Raw genomic sequence first — 10458 nt, 5'->3', positions numbered from 1 at the left:
CATGGAAGCGTGGAAACCCACGTTTCATGGCGTAGGTTTCCATGGCTGATCAGCACCTGCAGGTATGCAATGTGCGTGACCAATACTTTTGTCCATATGCTGTATGACTAGAAGTATTTTCTTACATATTTATTTGCAAATTGAATAGAGTGAATTGTTTCCTGATGTAGTTACTTGTCATAATAAAGAATGCAAATGTAAGTAAGCAATACAAATACAGGAAAATATGAAATCCAATTTCAGAGTGTGTTTTTATGTCCACAATTGACACTTTGCTTATTGCTTCATCATTGTGTATTCTGTATTGTTTGTTTACCTAAAAAGTCTCAAAGTTTTGAGCTCAGATGAACTTGTAATCCTGTTAATTTTATCCCTCAGACGTTCTCAGAGAGCAGCAGTGATGCCAGCAGCATTACCATATCATGAATTAAAAGTAATTTAATCGTGTTTTAATTAAACCTCATTTGGGTCTGTTACCAGCGTGTGTGGGTGTGTGTATGTGCATGTGTCTTTGTTTAGGTGGAAGATGGGTTTTTTAAAAATGACTGTCTACAGACTTGAGCCTTCTCTCTATATCGCTCTCTCTCTGTGTGTGTGTGTGTGTGTGTGTGTGTGTGTGTGTGTGTGTGTGTGTGTGTGTGTGTGTGTGTGTGTGTGTGTGTGTGTGTGTGTGTGTGTCTGCGTGCGTGTGTGTGTCACTGTGTGTGCGCACGCGTGTGTGTGTGCTTTGCACAGTGTGATGGTTTTTTCTGTGTTTTTAGGGGACCCCCCCCCCTCTGATTCTTGTTAGTTTGTGATGATGCTCAAACAGAAAGAGGGTACTTTGCTCTATTCTCTCTTTATCTCATTTATTCAGTTTATGTGTTTGTTTTTTCTTTTTGCTTCTTATCTCTGGGGTTTTGTATTTACTTTTCGATGGCCTAAATTAAATCAGGTATGGCTGTGTGACTTTAATGTAGCTTTTAATACTGTTATACACAAAGATCCAAATATATAAACACAAAAATAATGCGTGAAACATTTTTATTGGTTTGCTTGTGCCTGCGTTTGCACTTTTTGGATATAACTTCCACCTGATTCAAACTCAAACCATTTGGAACTTGACAGGATGAGAAGAAAACTGCTGGTGCTGCTGCTGCTGGATTCCGATGTCTGAAGGGATGATGGACTGGCAGCTGCCTGGCTCAGAAGAGAAAACAGACTAGAACAGCTTAAACCTACCAAGGTGTGAGATTTATTCATGCCGTGTGTGTGTGGGTGGGTGTGTGTCTGCTGAGGTTCAGCTGATATGGGTTTTTTGGATTTTCTGATATTTTTGAACTAAAGTTTCCTGCAGCTGGTGAATTACATTTGAGCATTTCATGGTGAAAAGGACATGCACAACATATATGTATATATATATATATATATATATATATATATATATATATATATATATATATATATATATATATATATATATATATATATATATATATATATATATGGCAGAACCTTTGGAGATAGCAGTTAGCAGCCAGGGGCACTGAAATACTGAAAGTTCCTCTCAAACACATTAAATATGTAACTGTTCCAGGATTTAGCAGCCTCTATTGAATGCTCAGGAAATCTCCGGGATAAAATGAGTTTTTAATCTGCTGAAACATTACTAGGTAATTAAACGAAGGAATGAGATCTGCAGAGAACACAAGAGTTGGATCTTTGCATCAGACATATCGACAATAATAAACACTGACTGTCAGTGTGGCAGGGTGATTTAAATGCTGCGTTATTGTGCGAGCTTTCATGCTTGTTAGTGTTTGTGTGCCGTTCATGTGCATCACTAAGTGTATCCAGCTATTTCAAGCAGATGATGAGTCACCAGTGGTAATCTCCAAATGACAGTGGGTTACATTTTGAGGGCATATCCATCATGTTTGTGGGAAGTACCTGCAGGTGATCAGGGTAGTCCCTGTGCACAGTTAACTCGTTAGCAGTCCTACCAACACTGACTTTGCCCGCCGCTGCTCTAAAAGGGGCAGTAATTTCTAATTTTATGGTCTTGTGGGCAGCGGGGGCAACAAGCTATGTTAAAGTTACCGTGACTAATGTCATTACAGGCTGTCAGACAGACTTTGCTTTAGATGTGTAGCTCACAGCTTACAAACAGGGAGCAGGTAAAGCTTCATTGACTTTCCCAAAGGCACTCTCTGCCCCATTACAATTCAAACTGTGTTTTCATTTGTGCAAATACACCACTTTTAGAGTGGAAAAATTTTTAGATTAGATATGCCAAATAATGAAACCATGCAAGCTAAAACAAGTTCATTTTGAGTGTGGCACTGATACACACTGTTACACCCTAATTCAATTTGCAAAGGAAATGAGGGATTTATCACTAAAAAAAAAATGGTGGAAACAGTGGATGGTTCTGGAAAAAATATCTCAATTTTATATACACTACTTGTATATGCACTAACCAGCCACTTTATTAGGTACAACTGATCAACTGTTTGCTAACACAACTATCTAATCAGCCAATCGCATTGCAGCAGCTTAGTGCATTTAGGGATGTAGATACTGATCCACTGGAATTTTCCCAAATAACCACAGTACTTGCAGAGAATTGTCCAAAAAGAGAAAATATCCAGCAAACAGCAGTTTCCTCTGTGACAGTGCCTCCTTCATGTCAGAGGTCAGAGGAGAATGAATGTGCTTTCAGATGATGGGAAGGTACCGGTTGATTACAACAAATAACTACTTGTTACAACCAATATACAGAAGAGCATATTTAAACTCACCATGCATCAAACCTTGAAGCAGTGGTGTGATGAGTCTTGATTTCTGTTGAGGCTTTCAGATGATAGGGTCAGAATCTGGTGTAAACAGCATGAATGTGAGTTTAAAATACACATAAATATCTGAAAAAATGTGTTAGCCCTGTGACAAACTGGTGACCTGTCCAGGGTGTACCCTGCCTCGTGCCCTAGGATAGCTGCGATAGGCTACAGCTCGACTCTGTCTGACCCTGATAAGGATAAGAAGAAGAGAATGGATGGATTACTTTAAAACTATTCAGCTGTAAGTGGCATTAAAGTTGTATTCAGTAATATAGTGATCACTGGAAAAATTGTAGGCATTCATAGGCAAATATGAGTACCAAAATAATAATTGAAGATTTAAGTTTCCTTTTCCACAACCTGCAATATGTCCACCCTATTTTTATTTGCACAGAGCTAAATGTCTCATGATGTTCGTTATCTTTTTTTCATTTTTCAGTGTCACATCTGCCAGCAGCTGGCCCTCCACCCCCATTCTCCATCACTCATGGCTGCACACACTCTTTCCTCCAAAGGTCTAGATGTGAAATCCCATAAGCGGTGTATTATTCATGTGGTGTTGCAGATGTAACCTTCTGAGAGGGAACTTTACGTTTTGCCCCGGGGCTTTTGAGCTTATTACATTTTATAGAAAGCATATTTATTTGTGTTTAGGAAACAGTTTGAGGCAGAGTTTTATAAGAACACTCGATGGGCAGGCTCATTGTTTGGCTGTCTGACCTTTCAGCCGTACCGTTATGTGTAGTATATTTATGTCTGTTCCATTTCAGGCATCCAGCTGTTTACCACAGATTTCTTGTGATCTCTTCCTCACTTACACACTTTGTCCCTTTGTTCAACCTGTATGTATTCATGTATGCAAACACATATGGTAGAGCCAAAAAGGCACTATATCACTGATTTTTGAGTATCTCCTCCTAATGTTCCCAATCCTGGGTACATAGGTGAAAGTGAATTACCCCGCATAGGGAGTTTAAATTTAATTTTCGATGATGCCCACGGTGCTAAACTCTAGCTGACAGGATACATTTTTTTTCCCATGGAAGGTCATCATTGCTTCAGGACTTCAAATAAGCATGGCAGGGAGGTGGAGTGGAATGGATGATGACAATATTTAAATGCAAATGAAAATGAGGTTGGATTTGGTGAGATGGCGCACGTATTATCGAGCAGGGTTGTGATCTGAAACTGTAATCTGGTTTCTCAGGTTTCCACTGCATGAGGGAGCAGGAAACAAGATTAAGGCCCAGTTCCTCAGCCAGCTGCAAGTTTATTAAGTAGACAGAGTTTATGTAAAAAGTATTTCAAGTACCACCCAGATATAGAATATGGTGTCTTATACACTTTTGCATGGCAAAAAAAAAAAAAAAAAAAAAAAAGGTCACAGTTCATTTTCAATTATTTCTCTACTGAAATTACAAACGTTGTTGTCCTTCAAGACAGTCCTTTCATTCTCATAACGACACCACTGTGGAGGAGGCTATTAAAACAGTACATTATCATCACCTTTCACTCTGGTGGAGGAAATAAATTGCCATATCTGAACGTGGACTTTGAAATGCTAATGTTCTTGCTAGGAGGCTGATGTACTATGACCTCAACAGAGACTCCTGCAGTCTGTATACTCAATCTGGCCTGTTTCACTTAATGATCTGCTTCTGCATAATTCTGTTTCCCTGTTTAACTCGAAACACCTAATACTGTTATTTTACTTACATGCCAAATATGTTTTAACTTGATTTGAGTCTTAGGGGCATCTTGATGGCAGGTCAGAGTTTCAAATCTGACCTTTCTGTTTCATTGCATGTCTTTCTGTATAATTTGTTGGCACTCTCTGCTGTCAACAATCTAAATGTGTGAAGTCTGTCTCTCCGGGCTATGATTTGGTCATGGTCCCATTTATGTAGTGATTAAAGCTCAGGAGGCCAAAAGCATGCCACTATTACCGAGCAATAAATGGTGTGTAAGAGCAAAACATGTCCGCGGTAGAAAATGCAGTTTTTTACGGTGCAGTTTGCTGATGCTGAGGGTTGAACATCAGGGAGGTTGGTAAACTTAACAAGCTCCTCAGGGTTGCCAGTTCTGTCCTAAGCTCCTATGGACACTCTGGATGCAGCGGTGGAGAGAAGGACTTTGTCCAAACTAGGAGCTATAATTGACAACCCCTCAGGAGGAGTGTGTTCAGCGGGATGATCCTCCAGCTGAGATACAGGACAGCAGAACCAAGTGCCAGGATGCAGCTTCTGTCTGCTATATAACCATATAATTCCTAAATAGTTAATGCAGCACTTTTGTTAAACCCCTTGAATTAAAACTGAAATTCTGCAGTTTAATCACATCTTGAATGTTTTATTTAAGCCCCTCTTTGGTGGTATACTAAAGAAAATTAATTCAATTAAGTTTTATTTCTATAGTGCCAAATCATAACAGCAAGGTGCTTTATAAAGTTAAAGACCCTACAATAATACAGAGAAAACCACAACAATCAAACAACCCCCTGTGAGCAAGCACTTGGCAACAGTGGGAAGGAAAAACTCCCTTTTAACAGGAAGAAAGCTCCAGCAGAACAAGGCTCAGGGAGGGGCAGCCATCTGTTGTTGGGGGTGAGGGGAGGGAGACAAGACAAAGACATGCTGGGGTTGAGAGCCAGAGATTAATGACAACTAATGATTAAATGAAGAGTGGTGAAAAAACGCAGTAAGTAAAAACAGTGTGAGTAGATAAATACTCAGCAGCCTGGCCCTAGTGCAATGTAACTAAGGGTGGATTCAGGGTCACTTGACCTAGCTCTACCTAAAAGCTTTATCAAAAAGGAAAGTTTTAGGCCTAATCTTAAAAGTAGAGAGGGTGTCTGACTCCTGAATCCCAGCTGGGTGCTGGTTCAATAGTAGAAGGGCCTGAAGGCTGAAGGCTCTGCCTCCCATTCACAGAAGTACGCCTGTAGTCTGAGAGTGAATTGCTCTACTGGGGTGATCTGGTAATATGAGATCTTTGAATGTAAAATGTAAATAGAAGTGTAACTGTCCTATAATTTATAGACTTAACTAAATATATATATTGATAATTTCAGATCATTGTGATGGATTGGTGACCTGTCCAGGGTGTACCCTGCCTTTCCCCCTATGACAGCTGGGATAGGCTCCAGCTTGACTCTGATTCTGAATTGAATAAGCAGAAGAAAATGGATAGATGTTCAGATTTAAAACTTCTTCTTGTCATTCCTCTGTTTGTATTTGAAGCTGCATGTTTCACCAGTTGTCAGTTCTCCAAGGTCACTTGGCAGGATCCAGTTGTGAATGTGAAATCCATGTAATAGTCTAGGTGAGGTGTATTATTCAGTCAGCAGGGAAATGCAAAAGCATGAATGAGGATGCTGAAAATAAGTCAGATTGTTAGGCTCAGCGTGGAAGCCAGTTATGAAGCAAACATAAAAAGGAGCTGCTGACATTTGATTTCTGAATACTGAAGAAAACCACAGTGAGTTCACCATAAAATTCAGATTATGACCAGACACCATCTGCACAGCTGGGTCAAGTGGACATTAAGGACGGATGGACAGATGGACTCCAGAAATATGGCAATGATGAAAGAAGGGCCTGGACAGAATCCAGTAGTGGGCTGAATTTGAGTTTTCAATTGTAAAATTTAATATTTATAATTTTGTATTTAGCAATCCCTGGTGCAGAAAAAGGCCAAAGTTCTAACTTTTAAAGAAGAGGCACAGATTACATTTTAGACCTTTTATACCACATCCATCTAAAAATGGAATTAGGTAATATATATTTTAAAGAGCTCTCAGTTCTGCACTATATTTGTAATACATGAAGGCTACATGGAGAAAAGGGAAAAAACAATACCAGTGTTTGGTTGATAATTTTGTTGGATAAAGATATAATTTTTGTACTTTTGCTTCTGTACGCTGTTACAGTTCATTTAGAATAAACAGTCATGGCTGATTAATATGCAGATGTTGTTCACGTTTCAGCTGAGATTCAAGGGGTTTTGCAAAAAAAAATTCTAGTAAATGTTTACTCACTGGAGACATAATCAGCCCATTTTCAAAGGCTTAAAGTTAATTGGACAACTGACTGTCCAGCTATTTTGTGGCCAGGTAAGGGCCGTCCCCTTGTTATTTAATGAGAAAAGAAGCAGACATGATATCAGAATCAGAATCAGCATACTTTATTAATCTCTGAGGAAATTAGTTAGTCGTATCTGAAATAGTGTTGAAATGTGTTTTATGGCTTTTACTGTATTTATAAATATGAGGGCCAAAGAGCTTGTAAGTTAGTGAGGTCGCCAATATAAATAGATAAATAAATAAATCTTTTGGAGAGATACTAAAAAATATAGAAGTGGCCAAATCAACAATCAGTGGAACCTGGCCAGCTTAGCAACACCAAAAGACCCAAACGACCTAAAAAAGAAGGAAAGTGCATGATGACAGAATTATTTCTATAATTAAGAAAAACAACAACGCAACATCTGACTTTGGACAAATGAAACCAAGATGAAATTGAACCAGAATGATTGGAATAAAAGAGTATGAAGAAGGAGAGAAACAGCATATGGTCTTAAGCATACAACATTATATGTCTAACATAGTGGAGGTAGCATTATGGAAAAGGTATGTATGGCTGCCAGTGGAATCAGCTCACTAGTGTTTATTGATAATGTGACTACTGATAGAAGAAGCAGGATGAATTCTAAAGTGTGCAGGGCTGTATTCTCTGCTCAGATTCAGCCAAATGCTGCAAAACTGGTCAGTGTTTCAGTGCAAATGGATAATGACCCAAGGATGCACCAAAAGCAACCCAAAAGTTTGTCCAGATCAAAAAAGTAGTCATTAATCATTATTTATTTAAAAATATAAAAAATACAACTGCAGGTAAAACCTTTATCATGCAAGAAGAAGCCAAATTAGAGCATGCAGCTATCTTGTTTGGTCCAAAGCGAATCTAAAATCGACTGAGGAAAAGTAAAGAAGTGTTCTGTGGTCAGATTAATCAAAATTTGTAATTTATCATTTCTTTTTAGAACTCGTGGAAAAAGCATTCTCCAGACTAAAGAGAATAAGGACCACTTGCATACATGGTATCACTTGGCTGGAAGCAGTGCTTAAACAATGGAAAAAACACAAACTTTGCCTTTTTGTTATCAGCACTCAGGTGAAAAGCCTGCATCTTTGATGGAATGGGGGTACATTACTTCCTACTGTACTGGCAACTTGCACATCTGGAAGTGCTCCATCCATGCAGAAAGGAGTATACAGGTTTTAGAGCAACTAATGCTCTGCTGCCATCCAAAAGACATTTTTTTTGTAAGGCAAGGCCTTCGATATATTAGTAAGACAATGCTAAAGTGCATACTGCAGCTATTACAAAAGCATGGCTTTGCAGTGGAAGAGTCTGATGCTGAACTGGCTTGCCTGCAGTCCAGACCATTCAGAAATTAAAAACATCTGGTGCATCATGAAATGAAAAATACAACAAAGAAGACTCAGGACTGTTCAGCAGTTAGAATCCTGTGTCAGATAAGAGTGGGACAATATTCCTCTTCCAAAAGTCCAACAGCTGCTTGTTTTTTCAGTATTCCAGACACACTCAGGATCGCCTTCACTCCTCAGGGCATTTTGATAAACCTGCAGGTGCAGAAAGAAAAACAGAGGAGAAGGTTTGAATTTTGTTTTGCAGTTCTGATTTTACCAGTGTTCTTAGTTGGTTTGCTAATCTTAAGTTAATGTTCCCTGTTTTTCTTTTGCAGCTTCACTAACATAGTTGAGATGTACAAGATTAACAAAACTCATCCTGAAAGACACTTTTTTTGAATATGCAGTAAGTTTGAAATCTTGCAGAACTACATCTGATTATATGCACATCTTGTTACCCTCCAACATCTGAACCCAGGCTAACAGAAAAGAAAGAAGACTAAATCACTCCTCTGTGTGTCTAGAATAATAAGAGAAAATGAGAAAAGTTGAGAAAAAAATCTATTTGAAACCAATACAGAAAGCAGAATCAGTATTTCAGCATAGTGATGCGCATGGGTGTATACAAATTCGCATGAATGCAGGGCATAAACAGTCTGATGCTCAGAATTTCCTCGAAAAGAACACCTTGCTCAATGTCCTGTCATAATGTTTAAGTTACATTTATGCACCTTTACATACATACATAGATGTTTCGTTGTGGTACCTGTTTTGGTATCGACCAACTGTACTAAAAAAATACATTATTATTTTTTAAAGACACCTTTTGTATAGTTCTGTCCTTAAAGTGCAGATGAAGTACAGAAATTAGATTTTGACATTTAAAAAGGTCAGAGAGTGGCCATAGAGTGTTATTTGGGGGATGAAGTATGATAATATGTTTATGTGTTTTAAAAAAATATATCGTAATAGATCCCAACTCTTTCTAAATGTTGAGGCATTTTACCTCACCTTTATTTGTCCCGCCTCTAATGGAAAAACAGGGGGAGCCATTCAGCACCATGGACAGCGCCCCCTTCAAGAAAAATGCTCATCTTTAGGAAACTTTAGAAAAACAGAGGTAAAGTTCATACCTTTCTAGGTCAGGTTCAGAACCTTCGATAGCCTCATTAACTCTGCCCACAGCACCGTCAGAGCGCCGTGGTAAAACATTTATGACTCGCTTGTGTTGTCTTTACTTTTCACTGATATCTCAAATCCCAGGGAGAAACAGCAGTCTAGCGGCCCATCACGCTGCTACATCCCCGAGGCGAACGCATAATGTATTAACCCTTTGCGTCCAGCGCGAGGAGAGTGCGCCGGGTGTTTAAATGGGCTGCTCCAACCACTTTTAATTATTATGGCGGAGCAGCGCGGGAGACACAGTTTTCAACCTCAAGGCTAAAGACTGCAATCGAGCTGCTGCGGTCCCACTGATGGGGAGAAGCTGAGGCTTCACATGGTCTATTATATAATTAGTATACGGAGTGTAAAATGGGGGTATTTTCATCAGAGGCTGGAAACACAGACAGCCTGATAAGAACGAAAGGAAGGTCTAATAACAGTGGTTAAAAAAAAGGAAAAGAAAGAAAAAGGCTTGGGTGGAGGAAGGTGCCTTGAATCTTGCAAGAAGATGAAAAAGATGAAGACCTGGGAAGGGTGGTGGGAGTGAGGGATGGAGTGGGGGGTAGACACACTGCATCATTTAAGTACTGCGGCTGATGTCACTTCCTAAACACCATAATTGGTCATCAATGACTCTTATAGCTGTGAAGAATGGCTAAATGAAAAAACACACACACTTCCCCGGGGCTTTGTTTCAGTGATTCGTTGAACCCTTAATTGCTCGGACCTCACAGCCTCTCTCTCACACACACACACCTGAGAGAAGGGCAACTCCCACTGAGGACGGCGTCGCATATCTTCCCGCTCACCTATACACAGCCTGCTGCCGTCGCCCCCCTTATGTGCCCCCTCCCTTACCGGACAGGACCGACAAATGGGTTAAATCTGTCACCAGGAGTAGCCGTGATAGATGCACCGGGAGCGTCGGGAGATCCCTTCTCGTCCCTTTGCTGCTTGACAGATCTGCGCTAAAAGCTTTCGCCGTACATCATCCACGCTGTGGTTTGAACTCGACAAGGAAGACTGAATTAAATCGTGTTTTTGCTT

The sequence above is a fragment of the Oreochromis aureus genome, linkage group 10 (assembly GCF_013358895.1).
Source record: "Oreochromis aureus strain Israel breed Guangdong linkage group 10, ZZ_aureus, whole genome shotgun sequence".
NCBI lineage: Eukaryota > Metazoa > Chordata > Actinopteri > Cichliformes > Cichlidae > Oreochromis > Oreochromis aureus.
Note: the sequence above shows the minus strand (reverse complement) of the source record.